The following is a 15,137-nucleotide window of genomic DNA, read 5'->3' as shown; positions in this document are numbered from 1 at the left end:
AGCAAAATAAACAATTGACCAAAAAAAATATTAATATATGATAATTCGAAGTTAACCAATTTCTCTTAAGAAGCACGAAAGAAATCTTAAATCATAATGGAAAAAATAAATATTTTTTATTTAAGAGCTTAAATCAAAGGAAAAAAGAAGAAAAAAAAGGAGAGAGCTTCAATTAATTAAGACTTGATAATGGAAACACATATTAACTTTATACTTGGACAAGCTTTCATTTCCCCTTAAAACTTTAATCTATAAATAAAAATTAAAAAAATTGAAAATATATTTATAAAGTTTCTTGCCAAGGGAGATAATGCAAACAAAGAAGAGAAAAAGTGGGGTGGGGGCTAGAGTCTCGTGACTCCTCCCTTCTCTTAATGCATATTATTACTTATTTTGCGTACATTATTAGTAAATAATCTATTTCATAATGGAAAAAAATTTTCTATTATCAACTAAAATTCTTAATAAGTCCAATTAAATATTATGCGTGTAGTCGTGTATTTTTTCTTTTATTTATACTTTTATTACTGTTTCTTTTATTTTATTGTTTTTTATTTTTTATTTTTATTATCGTCGTAGTTATCGCTATTACTGTAAGATATATTTTTAAAATATGTAAAAATTTATATTTAAAAAATTATATTTTTTTGTGAAGCTGTACTTATTCAAAAATTATAACTTGTTAAAAAATTATAATTCATTGAATAATTATATCTTTTAAAATAAATATTTTTATTCACGAGTCCGTAATTACATATTATATGTACGTAGTTGTATGTATGTACTCCGTGTTTATAAATTCTCCTCTTCATTTTATTATTTTTGAATAATCCATTTCAATACTTTTTTTTGTGCACAATAAAAAAATAGAAAATATTATTCTGTAAACTATTATTTGGTGTAAAATTTTGACTATGTAAATATAAAAACAAGTTAAGTGTTTTTTGTTGTATTATACTGAAAATTTGTCCCTAACCCATTTTACAACACCATAGTAAAGGAAAGTGTGTAACATATGCCTTGAAGAGTTACGTTATTAGTTATTCTATTCTCTAATATTTTTTTATTGTTGTTTCTGTAATATTGTTCTCATATCCTAACTTACAAGTATTCCAATTATTAGGGCTAACAATTACCGCATCCTCCTCCTTCTCCTCATTTTTCTTTTTATATTTGATTTATTTTTTTTTCTCCTCTTCTTTTATCATAATCTTTTTAATTAAATATCACACAATTAGTTTAACGATTCATTTAGTTGTAAATGACACAGTTAAGAAATTTCAATGTTAAAATTAAGAAATTTTATGTATCACGTTTAAAAAATTTTGATGTTATTTTTCTAATAAATTCTGCACAATTCAAAACTCTTCTTTTTTCACATTCTCATAATTTTTGTTTCACCCTCTTAATAAAAATCTGTGTAACAGACTCATGGACGGACCTAAAGGGGGCGAGTAGTGGTCTCGGCCCGCTAAATTTTAAGAAACTATATTTATATATGAGATATGTACTTAAAAAAAAAGTAATTTAGTAGTTTTATATGTATTATTTTTCACTGTGTGATGGTTGTATATTTTAATTGTTTAATTCACTAATATTTTTCACTTAACTAATTTAATATCATACCCTCAAATCTTTATACCTTTCAAATTAGTTTTTATATAATAATCTCTATATTTATTTTTAAAAAAATCACTTGTTTTTTTATATTAACATATTTAACATTTATATTATTATATTGATAATAAATTAAATAGTTATATTTTAGTAATCATATTATGTATTTTAAATATTTTTTTGTAAAAAAGCACTTTTTTTTAATTTACGTTGTTAAAAAAAATTTATAAAGATATCTTATATCTTGTATTCTATAAGGGTAATGTGTCTTTTAAATAAGTAATAATTTATACTTTATTTTTAATTTTTTTTTAAATTTTAAAAGAATTAATTTTAATTAATAAGATACGTGATCATTTTTAATTTTTTAGTAAATGATACAAAAAAATCTTTAAAGAATCACAAGTCCAAAATCTTAACTCACTCAACCAACAAAATACATTCAAATATGTTTTAAAAAATACATCAATTTATTATAAATAATATAAAAATGGCTAAATCTCTTATATATATGAATTCAATATCACCCAACTAGTTTAATGATAAGAAAAGTACATTATTTAGTTGAAAATGATATGGTTAAAAAATTTCTATGTCATAGTTAAGAAATTCTGGTATCAAAATTAAAAGACTTTTTATGTTATGATTAAAAAGTTTTGGTGTTATTTTCTAATAAATTATACGTAACTCAGAATCCATAATTTTCTTCATTTCTGATAAATTTTGCAAAACTCAAAATAATTTTTTTTCTTCTTCTTTCACATTCTCATCATTCTTATTTCGCTCTCTTAACAAGAATTTGTATAACAGTTAAGAAATTTTGGTGTCAAAATTAAGAAACTTCTTGTGTCATAGTTAAAAAATTTCGGTACTATTTTATGATAAATTTTGCATAACTCAAAACAACAACTCTTCTTCTTCTTATTCTTCTTCTTTTCTTGTTCACATTCTCTATCTTGTTTCACCATATCATGATTCTTTGTATTTTACCCTCTTAACAAGAATAAAAAAAATCAAATAAAGAAATACAGAATACTGCAAAGCCACTAGAAAGAGGAGGAAGAAAAGAAAAAAATCATAGCAACAATAAAAGAACAACAATGATGAGAATACAAGCGAAAAAGAAGAAGGAACGCGAAGAAGAAGAAGATATTAAAGAGCGCGGGATACGCGTTAATGGGGAGTTAGAGTGTGTCTAACATACTCTCACTAATGAAATTAATTTTTGTTAGGTTTGGGCCAATTTAATTGAACTTAGTTGTCAAAAAAGACTTGGATGTATAGCGAGACTTGTAAGAACCAGAGTTTTTCCGTAAAACTGTTTTAATAAAAATAATAATAATTTTAATTTCTCGAGATAGATTCAAAATTTAGAAGTTTTAATTTGAAAATATAAAGATGAAATTCGATTTTAATGGATTTTTCTAAATTGGAAAATGTATCTTTTGCGAATAGTTTTTGTAAAAAATGCATATTGGCGCTTAAGTTGGCAGTACCGATTCTAGCCTGTCTAGTATCGCGTATTTTAGAAAATAAGGTTTTGAAAAATTAATTTATTATTTTGAAAGGACAAAAATAATTTAGAATTGAAAATCGGGCACTAATCTTAAAAGTTTTTGCCCAAAGTTGGGCTGAACACACAAAAAATTGGAGCTTGGGCCACACTTGGACCCAAGGCCCATAACACAACCCTAATACCCCTCATACATGAGTCATTCAGCTCATTTTCATTAAAGAGAGAGAGGGAGTTTGGTTATGAGAGAAGAGAGAAGGAAAACCATAGGAGCACTATTCACCTCCATCTTCCGGGAGCTATAACTTGAGCTACGGAACTCCGATTGACGTGTCGTTTACGGACACACAAAGCTCTCGATGAGCTCTTAGTTTTTATCTAGGTTATGTTGGTAAGATCTCTTAACTCGTGCTCCAGTTTCCAGCTCTACAGTTTTTGCATTTTTGGGTTTGGTTTTTGAGTAGATTTTGTAGTTTTGCTTGTTTAGGTGATCTCTAGTAGCAGATAATTGTTAGATTTTACCCCTAATCTCATTGGGTAAGGTAAGGTTTTACTAAACCCTTATGTTTAGTTGTTTTGTGTATCTTAGATTTTGATTTTGATATATATATGATGTTAGATTGAGTTTTGGTATTTGTTGGAGTTGGTTGAGGCTTTGGATCAAGATTGGTGGTTTCGTTTTGGTGTTTGGTGTGTTTGCGAATCAGCCAAGGTATGGTTTCGATTTCTTCTATGTAATATGTAATGTTTCTGGACACTTAGGCTAGTTGACCCTAAGATAGAATCGAATATTGTTGGCGTATGAATAATTATATGTGAATTGACGTTAAATTGTTGGTTGTATTAGATTATTGTGGTTGATGATGATTGTTGGGAATTATTGGTATTGATGAGTATTTATGGTAATTATTTATATTGATGAATAATTAAGATTATGAGAATTTAAGGTAATCAGTTAATGTAAATGTGTGTGGTGGGTTGGAATAAAAGATATTGATGATTATGATGTGTGATGATATATTATGATGATGAATGTGGATTTTCAGTCTTGTGGTTGGTGATGATATTGAATGATGTTGATTTTGAGTTAATATTGTATGAGGATGCATTATTGATGTTGAGCTATGATTGATGGTGGATGATAATTATGATGATTTTATATGTTGGAGATTAATGATTTTGATGGTGTAGATTAGTCTAAATGAGAGGTTATTGATGGTTGAGTTTGAGGAATGAGTGGTATGGACTTTGTGTTGTTTTGGTAGTAATTGAATTGTGAGTAGTTTGGTTTTGAAATGAGAGTTTTGGTGAAAATAAGTTTTTAAGGTTTTTGGTAAAAACGGATTTTTGGTGAACTTTGACGGATCATAACTTGAGCCTCAGTTTTCAAAAGTTATTGAAATTGTTTAGAATTAGAGTCCATTGAGACCTCTTCAAATTGATATAAAATTTGTAAAATTTGGACTTTTGTAGAGGAAGTTATGATCATTCAAAGTTTGGTGTCAAAATCTAAAATTCTGCAATGTTGCAGAATTTTGGTGATTTCTGGTATGTGCGCACGCACAGCTTTGTGCGTAGGCACACACAGGGGAAGGCCTTCGGTTGGCGGCGCTAGCACAACCTGTGCGCGCACATAGCCAATGGAATTTTACAACCTGTGCGCACGCACACGTTGGGAAGGGCAGTCTGTTGATGGCGCTAGCACACTTTGTGTGAGCAAACAGAATTGTGGAAATTTGCACTTATGCGTACGCACACCTCTATGCGTACGCACACGTTTTGAAAATTTCTTTGGGCGTGCGCACACACATGCCCTGTTTTACAACTAAAACTTTGTTTTTAAACTATATTACCTTCCCAACAAGCTTGTAAACTTCTGTGACATTTTTTTAAGACTCTTTGGCTTATTTTCGAGTGTCAAAGCATGGGAAGGGTCCTAGGAGGTTTAATTTGGGTTTCATTTTGAAAAGTTAGAGAACGAAGGTTTAGATTTCTGGTGTACTGAGGATAAGTTTGGTTGAGAGAGAAGGAAGAGTAGTGAACTTGGTGATTATTGACAATGAGTTGAGAAATTTATGAACCAATGAGTTCGGGATGGAATTAAGAACTGATGATGGTTATTATGAGCTTGATGGATATTGAAGGAAAGTGTGTCAGGCACTATATCCTTGGAATGTTGAGAATTGATAATTAAAAATGATTTGAGATGAGAAATGGTGATTACTGGTGATGATTTGAGGTCGATGGACAGTGGTTGAGATGAGTCGAGGAATCGGAGCTGTAATGATAAAATTATTGGATTATATGAGAGTGTGCAGGGCCTATATCCTTGGCGTAGCAGATTCCTCTGCTGCATGAGTAAATGTTGTTGAGAGTGTGCAGGGCCTATATCCCTAGCGTAGCAGGTTTCTCTGCTGCATGAGTAGATGTTGTTGAGAGTGTGCAAGGCCTATATCCCTGGCGTGGCAGATTTTTCTGCTACATGACTTGTTGTTGTTATTTCCTTCTCTACTGCATGAAGTGTGCGAGGCCTATATCCCTGGCATAGTAGACTCCCTACTACATGAGTGTGCAGGGCACTATATCTCTGACGTAGCAGATTCGTTGCTACATGAGTGTGCAGGCACTATATCCCTGGCATGGCAGAAAAGGCCACATCCGAGAGGATGTGTCGGGTTGGCATTTACGGACCGACAAGTGATATCACAAGCCAATAGGACAGGCATTCATCATATGCATCTTTTATGTGCTTGTTTGCTTTGATTACTTGACTTTTCCTAATTTTATAATATGCCTACTTGCTTCTTGAATTAATTGTGATATATGATTATTACCTGTGTATTACTTGTTTGCATTAATTGTGATTGTTTGGTGCTGAGGAGGTTAGGTAGGTGGTGGCGATGGGATCGCACGGAGGTTAGGTTGGCGAAGGATGTAGAATACATCGGTGTGATTAGTATTAGTTAGAATTTTCCTAAGTTGAGATAACCCGGTTTATCGTTTAAGTTCTTTATTTATTTACTTTATTCTAAGCTTGAATATCTGTATGCGATGTGAAGTTCTAGGATTGCCTTTGGCGTCCCAGAGCCTTACATCTTACATATTGGGCACTGTTACCATACTGAGAACCTTTAGTTCTCATTCCATACTTTGTTGTTGTTTTTCAGATGCAGGTTACAAATCCACTTCGGTGAGATTGCGGATATGGTGACAGAGCGGAGTATGGTTCCTCCTTGGTTTATTTCTATTTGACTTTGTCATAGTTACTCTCACATCTCTTTGTATATTTATCTTTATGGCCTTAGAGGCTTACATGAGAGATAAGTTGTATAAACTGTTTTAACTCCAAAACTTTGTATTTTTTTTTTATTTGTAACTAGTTAGCTTAAACTCCGCAAGTTGCGGCTAGTTCTCTATGATTATTATACTCTTATATATATATTTCTATGTATATGTTCTATTCTCTTACATCTATACCTTGTGTCTTGTACGTTAGCTTCGTGTGAACGTTTCGCGCTTTTTATAATTCTGTTTTTGAGCTTAATCCTTCATCGGGCTTCTAGAATATATTATTTCCTTCTATATAAATATGTATAAGCCTTAGAAGTGTCGTAACCTCTGATTAACCTTTGCTTTACGGCTAGAGGTAAGGCTTAGGGTAATTAGGGTGTTACAAGACTAATTCCATAAAATGCTTATTAAAGCCACTCACATGCCATGGCAAAAAAAAAAAAAAACCATTCACATGGAAAAAGAGATATGAAATAATGATACTCTTCAAGCATAAAATTATACCAATATATAGAACTGATGGAAGTCTAGTAGGTCTATCCAATCAACACAGAAGTCAGATTAATTATTGACTCTAGGGATGGTAAGTGACAACACCATCAGAATTTGAGGGAACCCGCCGCACCCCAACCTCATCGGGGGTGGGAATTATCCTCCCCGCATCAGAGCGGATTGTCTCTCTAGCAGATTTTGTCTTAGTGCTCTGCTCAGTTTCGCTCATGGACGCAGTTACAGCGTGCCATCAAGATTGAATTTGGACCGTTCATGTTTGAGTCCCCAAGAGAGCTCTTGTTTAAGCTTCAACAGCAAGGAACCATTACTGAATACTACTCTGAGTTTGTGGCACTGGCAAATCGAACAAATATATCAAACCGACGGACGCCCTCCATGATTGTTTTATTAGTGGTTTGAAGGCTGATATCAAACAGAAAGTCAAAGCTCAGTACCCTCCTTCACTCATGCAGAATGTGAGTTTTGCTATGCTTTACAAAGATAAGTTTGCAACAAGCCAGAAAACTATATGGGTCCTGGTTCTTATCGCTCTCAATTCGCCACTCCTCCCTACAACCATCAACTTCGACCTTCCTCTCGTACCCTACTTCCCCTTTACTCCCCACGCCTACACAGAAACAGCCCATTAATGCAAATCAGAACCCCATCAAGAAGTTGTCTCCGGCTAATATTCAGAACCGTCGAAAAAAGATATTATGTTTTTGGTGCGACGATAAATTCACACCCAGTCACAAGTTTCCTAATCAACATTTTATGCTCCTTCAACTTGAAGGTGATGACGATGGTGGTATTGAAGAGCCTCTCATGGACGACGTGAAGAAAGTGAAAGTATTGCCGCAACTTAAACACGAAGTGATAGAGCACCATCTATCTTACAATACAATGCATGACACCTCAGGTCCCACTATGATCCGTATGAAAACTTTAACCAACAGTTTTGAGGTTCACACTTTGATCGATGGTGGAAGCTTTGATAATTTCATCCAACCAAGAATTGCTAAATTCTTAAATCTCATGTGGTCCCTGCCCTAGGTTTTAAGATGATTGTGGGCAATTTTGACGTGATGGAGATGGAGGGTTGCATACCTTCTTTGGAAATATCCGTGCAAGAGTGCAAAATTCGGATACCAGAAGTTTATGTTCTTCATGTTGCTGGAGGCGAATTGGTGATTGGCACTACATAGCTTAAGACTTTAAAAGCTCACATTGTGGATTATGATTCCTCATTCCTTCGTTTCTTGCATGGAGGACAATTTGTGACAATCCATTAGAGCAAAAAACCTCTATTCCTTCTTCTGCCCAGTTTCATCACATCCGGCGCTTAGTGTACACTAATGCTGTAGTTGTAGCTTTCACATTAGAAGTGCATGAATCTGATGTCCACAATGCTAATTCACTTCCATTGCTCGAGGACATGGACGATGAACTTGCCCTGCTTATTCATAATTATGCTAGAATTTTTGAACCACCCACAAGCTTACCACCACCTAGTGAGCATGATCATAGCATTCCTCTAATACAAGGTGCGTCTCTGGTTAAGATTTGACCATATCGCTACCCCCATAGTCAAAAGAAGCAAATCAAAATCATTGTGCAACAAATGTTAGATGATGGAATCATCCAACCAAGTAAGAGTCAATTTTCTTCACCTATTTTATTTATTATAAAGAAAGATGCACTTGGTTATTTTGCACTGATTATAGAGCTATTAATAATATTACTGTGAAAGATAGTTTTCCAATTCCCACAGTCGATAAATTGTTAGATGAATTGTATGGAGCTAATGGTTTTCCCAAGTTGGATTTGAGGTCGGGCTACCGCCAAATCTTGGTTAAACCCGAGGACAGACATAGAATAACTTTTCAAACACATTAAGTCAATTACAAATGGCTTGTCATGCCTTTCGTTCTCACCAATGCACCAGTCACTTTTCAAAACCTTATGAATAATGTGTTTTGCCTGTTTTTGTGAGAATTTGTGCTCATTTTCTTCGATGATATAATTGTCTATAGCTCTTCCAGGAAATCGCACTTGCAGCGCCTTAAACTTGTATTGCAGAAATTGGCGCAAGAGTCCTTATTTGCTAAGATTTTGAAGTGCTCTTTCGGCTCCTCTGAAATTGATTATCTGGGACACTATTAATGGTAATGGAGTTTATATGGATAAAGGAAAACTACAAGCCATTGAGGATTGGTCACTATCATTGCTTCATCAAAGGGTGAACCTCTATGGCGACACCTGTCACTAACATGTTGAAAAATGATGCCTTTCATTAGGATCACAAGGATGAAATTGCATTTAAACAACTGAAGGATGCAATTACTTCTCAACTGGTATTGGCTTTACCAAATTTTGATCAACCATTTGAACTTGCAACTGATGATTCAGGAGCAGGTGTCAGTGCCATATTAGTTCAAAACAAACATCCTATTGCTTATTTTTTAAAGAAATTGTCACCCTCAATGCAGATGCAGTCTGCGTACACTAGAGAGTTTTATGCTATCACTGAAGCAAATGCTAAGTTTTGTCATTATCTATTTGGGAAGAAGTTCATTATTCGAACGGACCAAGAGAGCTTAAAAGCATTGATGAGCCAGAATATTCATACACTGAAGTAACAAAAATGGTTGCACAAACTACCTGGGTATGATTTCGAAATTCACTATAAACCGGGTGGTGAAAATTTGGCCGCGGATGCTCTATCACCTTCTTTTTTTACGGCATGGTCTACTTCCACTTTGGATTAGATGCAAGCCTTACGTGATGATGTTGAGAAAGATGAGAAATTGAGAGAGATTTTGGCTTAATGCTCCACTAATTTCCAAGCTGACGACAATTACAGCTGTATAAATAGGGGACTTCTTTGGAAAAACAGAGTTGTGGTACCCCCTAATAGCAGTTTTGTCCAGTTAATATTGAAGGAATTTCAAGATAGTCTGGCGGGGGGACATTCGGGCATTGCCAAGACCGTGGAGTGCATTTATTCGCACTTCTATTGGCCTAATATGCAAAGGATGATCCGTGATTATGTGCTTTGCTGTCCTATATGTCAAAAGGCCAAGACTGAGACACAATATCCAGCTAGTTTGCTACATTTTTTACCTATTACTTCTCAAGTTTTGGAAGATATTTGCATGGATTTTATCACTTGCTTGCCGCTTGCTCAAAGTTATTCAGTCATCCTAGTTGTGATTGATCGTTTGACGAAGTTCGCTCATTTTATTGCTTTGCAGAGAGACTTTGATAGTAAGAGTGTTACATCAGCATTCATTAAGAACATTGGCAAATTTTATGGTTTTCGGATAGATATAAAGTCTTTATCATCAAATTTGGGCAACAATTATTCATATCACAGGGCACCAACTTAGCCATGAGCTCCGCATATCATCCCGAAACAGATGGCCAGAGTGAGGTGTTGAACAAGACCTTGGAAATGTACCTCCGTTGTTTTTTCTTTGAGAACCCCAAGAAATGGCTAGACATGTTGGCCTGGGCCCAATTCTAGTACAATACATCCTTTCATAGTAGCATCAAAATGTCCCCTTACAAAGCCTTATACTGTCGTGATCCTCCTTTGCTAATTTGAAATGAGTTCTCCCCTCAAGATGAGCCATCATCGCAAGAGTTGTTGGGTGAAAAGGACAAGATTTTGGCTCAATTGAAGCTTAACTTACATCATTCACAACAGTTTATAAAAAGTTTTGCTGATCGCTCTCGAAGACACATAAAGTTTGAGGAAGGTGACTTGGTCTTAGTGAAATTGCAGCTTTATCGGCAACATTCTATTGCTTTGCGGAAGAATAAAAAAGTTTAGTATGCGATACTTTGGTCCTTTTCATGTCTGCAAGAAGCTCAGTACAGTTGCCTATAAGTTTGAGTTGTCACCTAAAGCTCATATCCATGATGTTTTCCATGTTTCTATGCTCAAAAAATTTCTAGGAGAGGATTATCATCAATATTTACCCATGCCCTTACAAACCTCAGTATTGGGTCTAATCTTATCCCCATCTGAGGTTGTAGACAATAAAACTGTGCTGCAAAATGATAAAGAGATACACTAGTTTCTAATCAATTGGGGCCAAGGCTCGGGTGCAACCTCTATATGGGAGAATACATCAGAGTTTATGAAGGATTATTCTTATTTTAACCTTGAGGACAAGGTTGATGTTAAAGAAGGGGATAATGTTATAAGTAAAAGGAAAAATAAGGAAAGAAATATTGTAATAAATTCCAAAATGAAGGAAGTGCGCACCATTAATGAAGATGAGGAGTAGGTTAAGCAAGAACGATAAATGTCAGACAATGTACAAATTCAGAATCACAGAAGGGGCAACAGAATGAGAGCTACAAATGGAAGGTTGAAGGATTTTTTGTGGTAGTTGAATGTGGTATTTGTCTTCTTCTTCCTCTTTTTCAAAATTGTCTCTTGTTTCTTATTCTCTGAATTATTCTAACTCTTCATTTTCTCTCTTCTTAGGTCCTTAAGTAGGAAATTTTCTGTTGCAGTTCCCTACAGTCTCGTACCTATACTATTTTCTTATTTCTCAAGTTGATTATATTTTCTTGATTTCCATTGACTTTATACCTAGACTTATGGTTTCGTTAAATATTGAATTTCTGTTACTGTTTTATTGACTGTTGTTGTAATTTTTTGCTTAATTCTTGATTCAATACATTACACCCTTCCAACAATTTATCCAGAGACAATAAATTAGTGTATTTCGTGTCCATCCTGATAGAAAGGATATAAAGATATTAATAAGAGATATAACTTAATTATTATTTTTTTTATTATTCTTGTTATTGCTTTATAATTATATTTTTTATTATTATATTTTTCTTTTCAAAATTTTTAAATGAAATAATAAGAATAAATTAAAGTTTCATAATTTCTTTTAGTTTATCACCTCTCAAAATATAAAAATACTAATTTTTGTATTTTTAATATGTATATTATTATTAGTATCTTATCTTATCAAATACAGCCTAAATAATGGTCAAAAATAATAAATTATGGCAACTCCATAGTAATTTTTTATATTTTTAACACTGCAAATAAGCGTGAGGTGTATTCTGAATAAAATAGAAGAGAATGAAATTTGAGTAATGCGAAAATCCATCTTTATCCGGCTCATTGCCTTCCCTAATTGATTGTCCCGTGCAGCAAAACATGCTCTAATATTTTCGATAGGAAATACCACTATCTTATATTAAAAAGATTGTCCGAGTTACAAGGATGCATAAACATTTATGGTACCCATAAACAAACGTCTAAAGCATTGTTAAAAGTCTATATAGACGTACAGCATATATATCCTCGTATATAAGCTCCATTTGATGCATATACATCAATAAACGCAACAAGTTAAAATAGTAATTTCTATTACTTTTAAGAGTGGATGAAGTTAATATAAATGGAGTAATCGTAGCTAGTTGGTATCCGCTAGATATGGTTGGTTTGGTGAGAAGTTAGAGGGGGCTCCAAAACCCAAAACCCAGAAGGCAGAGAGGAGTTGGAGGGCCAGAGTGTTGAGTCAGATAGTACCAACAGGACCACAATGTCCCTGCACAGTGGCTCCCATTGCAATAACTTCATTATTCCTCTCTCTGTCTCTCACATTCACATTACTACCCACTTTCAACTTTCAATCTCTTCCTTCTCACTTAGCCTTAGCCATCCCCCTTTCTTTCAAATTCTCTTCACATGTCTCATCATCTGTGTCTAGAAGCTATAGTGCTCATAGTAGTAGTAGTAGAAGTCTCTTTGAGTCTAACACTTACCTAACTTGAGTTCACAAAAACAAACAGGACATAAATATCTACCAACAATGGATAATGAGAATACTTACTCTACTACTACTTCCTCCACAAAAGCAGCTTCAAGCATGAAGAAGAAGTTCTTGAAGGCTTCTAAGGAACAAAGGTCAAGGCTCTACATACTAAAGAGGTGTATTATTATGTTACTGTGTTGGCACAAGTACGAGCAGTAGTAGTATATATATATATATATATATATATATATATATATATATAAGTGTATAAGTATAACTTTATATTATATATCTCAATCTATACTTTTAGCAGGTGATGATGGATACCATCATTATTAATACACACCAACCCCACTGTATTTACTACTTAAGGTAACCCCTTCAAGTTTGTTAGTATATGTATGTAGCAATCACAATGTTATGTGTAATTAATTACTATGGGGGGTTCTGTTAATTAATGAATCATAATCATCTCTTGGCTACCTAGCTAGCTGCCTATAGCTAGATCCCGTGACCATATATGCATCTTCGGCATATTAAAGAACATACTATGTTTGTTCAAATTAATATACTAGGATTATTATTATTAAGTAGAATGATGAGAGGCAGGGTTTGAAGGAACTTTACTCTGGTAAATTAAAGAGGCAACAGTGAATTGAGGTTGTTTTTTAGTGTAAAAGAAGATGAAACTTGAAAGGAATAGACACCATTTCACATGAGGATAGGGACAAGTACAGAGGTAGTTTTGGACAAGAATAAGGCTTGCCCAGTTTTCTGCTTACTTTTTGCCAGTTATAATAATAACATTTGCATGTATAAAAGCTGCTTTCAATTCAATTAAGAAGCTTCGTCTTTAATTTTCTTACACTTTCCATTCGCCTTTGCTATCATCATCAACCATCTTCTCTTTTGTCCTTCCAATTCCAAAATTTCTTTATTCTTTTTCATTATTAATTTTCTTTAAAGAAAATATAAAGTTGATGCTTGAAATATTAAGTGCGAGTAATTTAGAAAAACCTCATCTAACACATCAAATCTAATCTAACATATGTTGTTCCTCCATGCTCTATGGACCAATATTATTAAAACATAAATACGTACTCGACGATTGCTGTACCCTTGTCTCTCTGTATTTATTTGGATTTGACATTCGGCCAACCCTCTTGTCTAATTTCGAATTCCATGCTTCCACCTTGGATTAGAAAATTCCATTTTGTGAACATCAATGCAGACTGTTATATTTCGGATTGGACCAACTTATAAGATGAAACAGGACATAGCATAGTGATGCTGCTTCTTTGGTTAAGCATTACTTGATTGATCATGTTTATAGCAAATTCTTCAAATTAAACTCAATTAATTTGGCTAACCAAAGGTTAATTTATTTCATTATTAATTGTACAAAATTGTGACTGTATGGGAACGTGTTGATGAAGTAAAAGTCGTAAACATAGAAATCGTGGCCTTATTTATGGGCACTGCTTGCGGGGAAAAATACAACTACAACCAACTAATCACAAGGAGGTCCCACTTCATCTATCAGATTCTCAAATCTCAACTAATTAACGCTCACACTCGGAATCTATTCTGCTACCACCCAAAAAGGCCAAAACATGAATTTAAATGGTCTAAATTTTGAATTTTTATTTTAAAAAATAAAATATAATTTTTTATCTTCAAATAATTTTTTTTATATTTTTTAAAAAAATAAAATAAAATTTAAAAAATAAAATTCTCAAAAGATTGAAAACTAAAATTACTCACAAAAGTTGACAATTTCATGGATAGATTTGTGTTTCATACTAAACTTTTAAAAATACTAGATCATTTTTTTTACGAGTAAGTGTGTCCATATATAATCTTTTGTTTGGAAAATGATATTTTAAGAGTATATTTTTTATTTTAATTTTCTATTTTTACAAAAGAAAAAATAATAATACAAAAGATTAGTAACATCGTAAGATATGTAAAACCAAAATATAGGCACCTTAATAAATAAAGAGAAAGTCTCGGAAGATATAATTTTATACTATTAAAAATATTAATAATAATTAATTGATAATTACAAATCATAAAATATTGTGGCACATAAGACATAATATTACCGATGAATAAAGGAAAAATTTTGGGGCTAGCAATTTTTTAAAAAGTTGGCCAACATTTAACCATCAAAGAAAAATTGAATAATTTCACACCATTAGATTTAATCTCACATCATTAAAAATATTATTGATGACCAATTGATTATTACAAAACATAAAAATTGATAACCCCCACACTCCTCCTGAATAAATTATATGTACCTCCAGCCAACAGAGCTTTCATTGATTGATTACGGAAACGGGACGGCCTTTAGTTATTTTATTTGTGGGGAGGGGGGTAACAACTAAACGTACCGTAATCATGATTACCTGATTTATGTAATAAAAATC

Source organism: Arachis stenosperma, chromosome 1 (genome assembly GCF_014773155.1).
Source record: "Arachis stenosperma cultivar V10309 chromosome 1, arast.V10309.gnm1.PFL2, whole genome shotgun sequence".
In the NCBI taxonomy this organism is placed as follows: domain Eukaryota; kingdom Viridiplantae; phylum Streptophyta; class Magnoliopsida; order Fabales; family Fabaceae; genus Arachis; species Arachis stenosperma.
Note: the sequence above shows the minus strand (reverse complement) of the source record.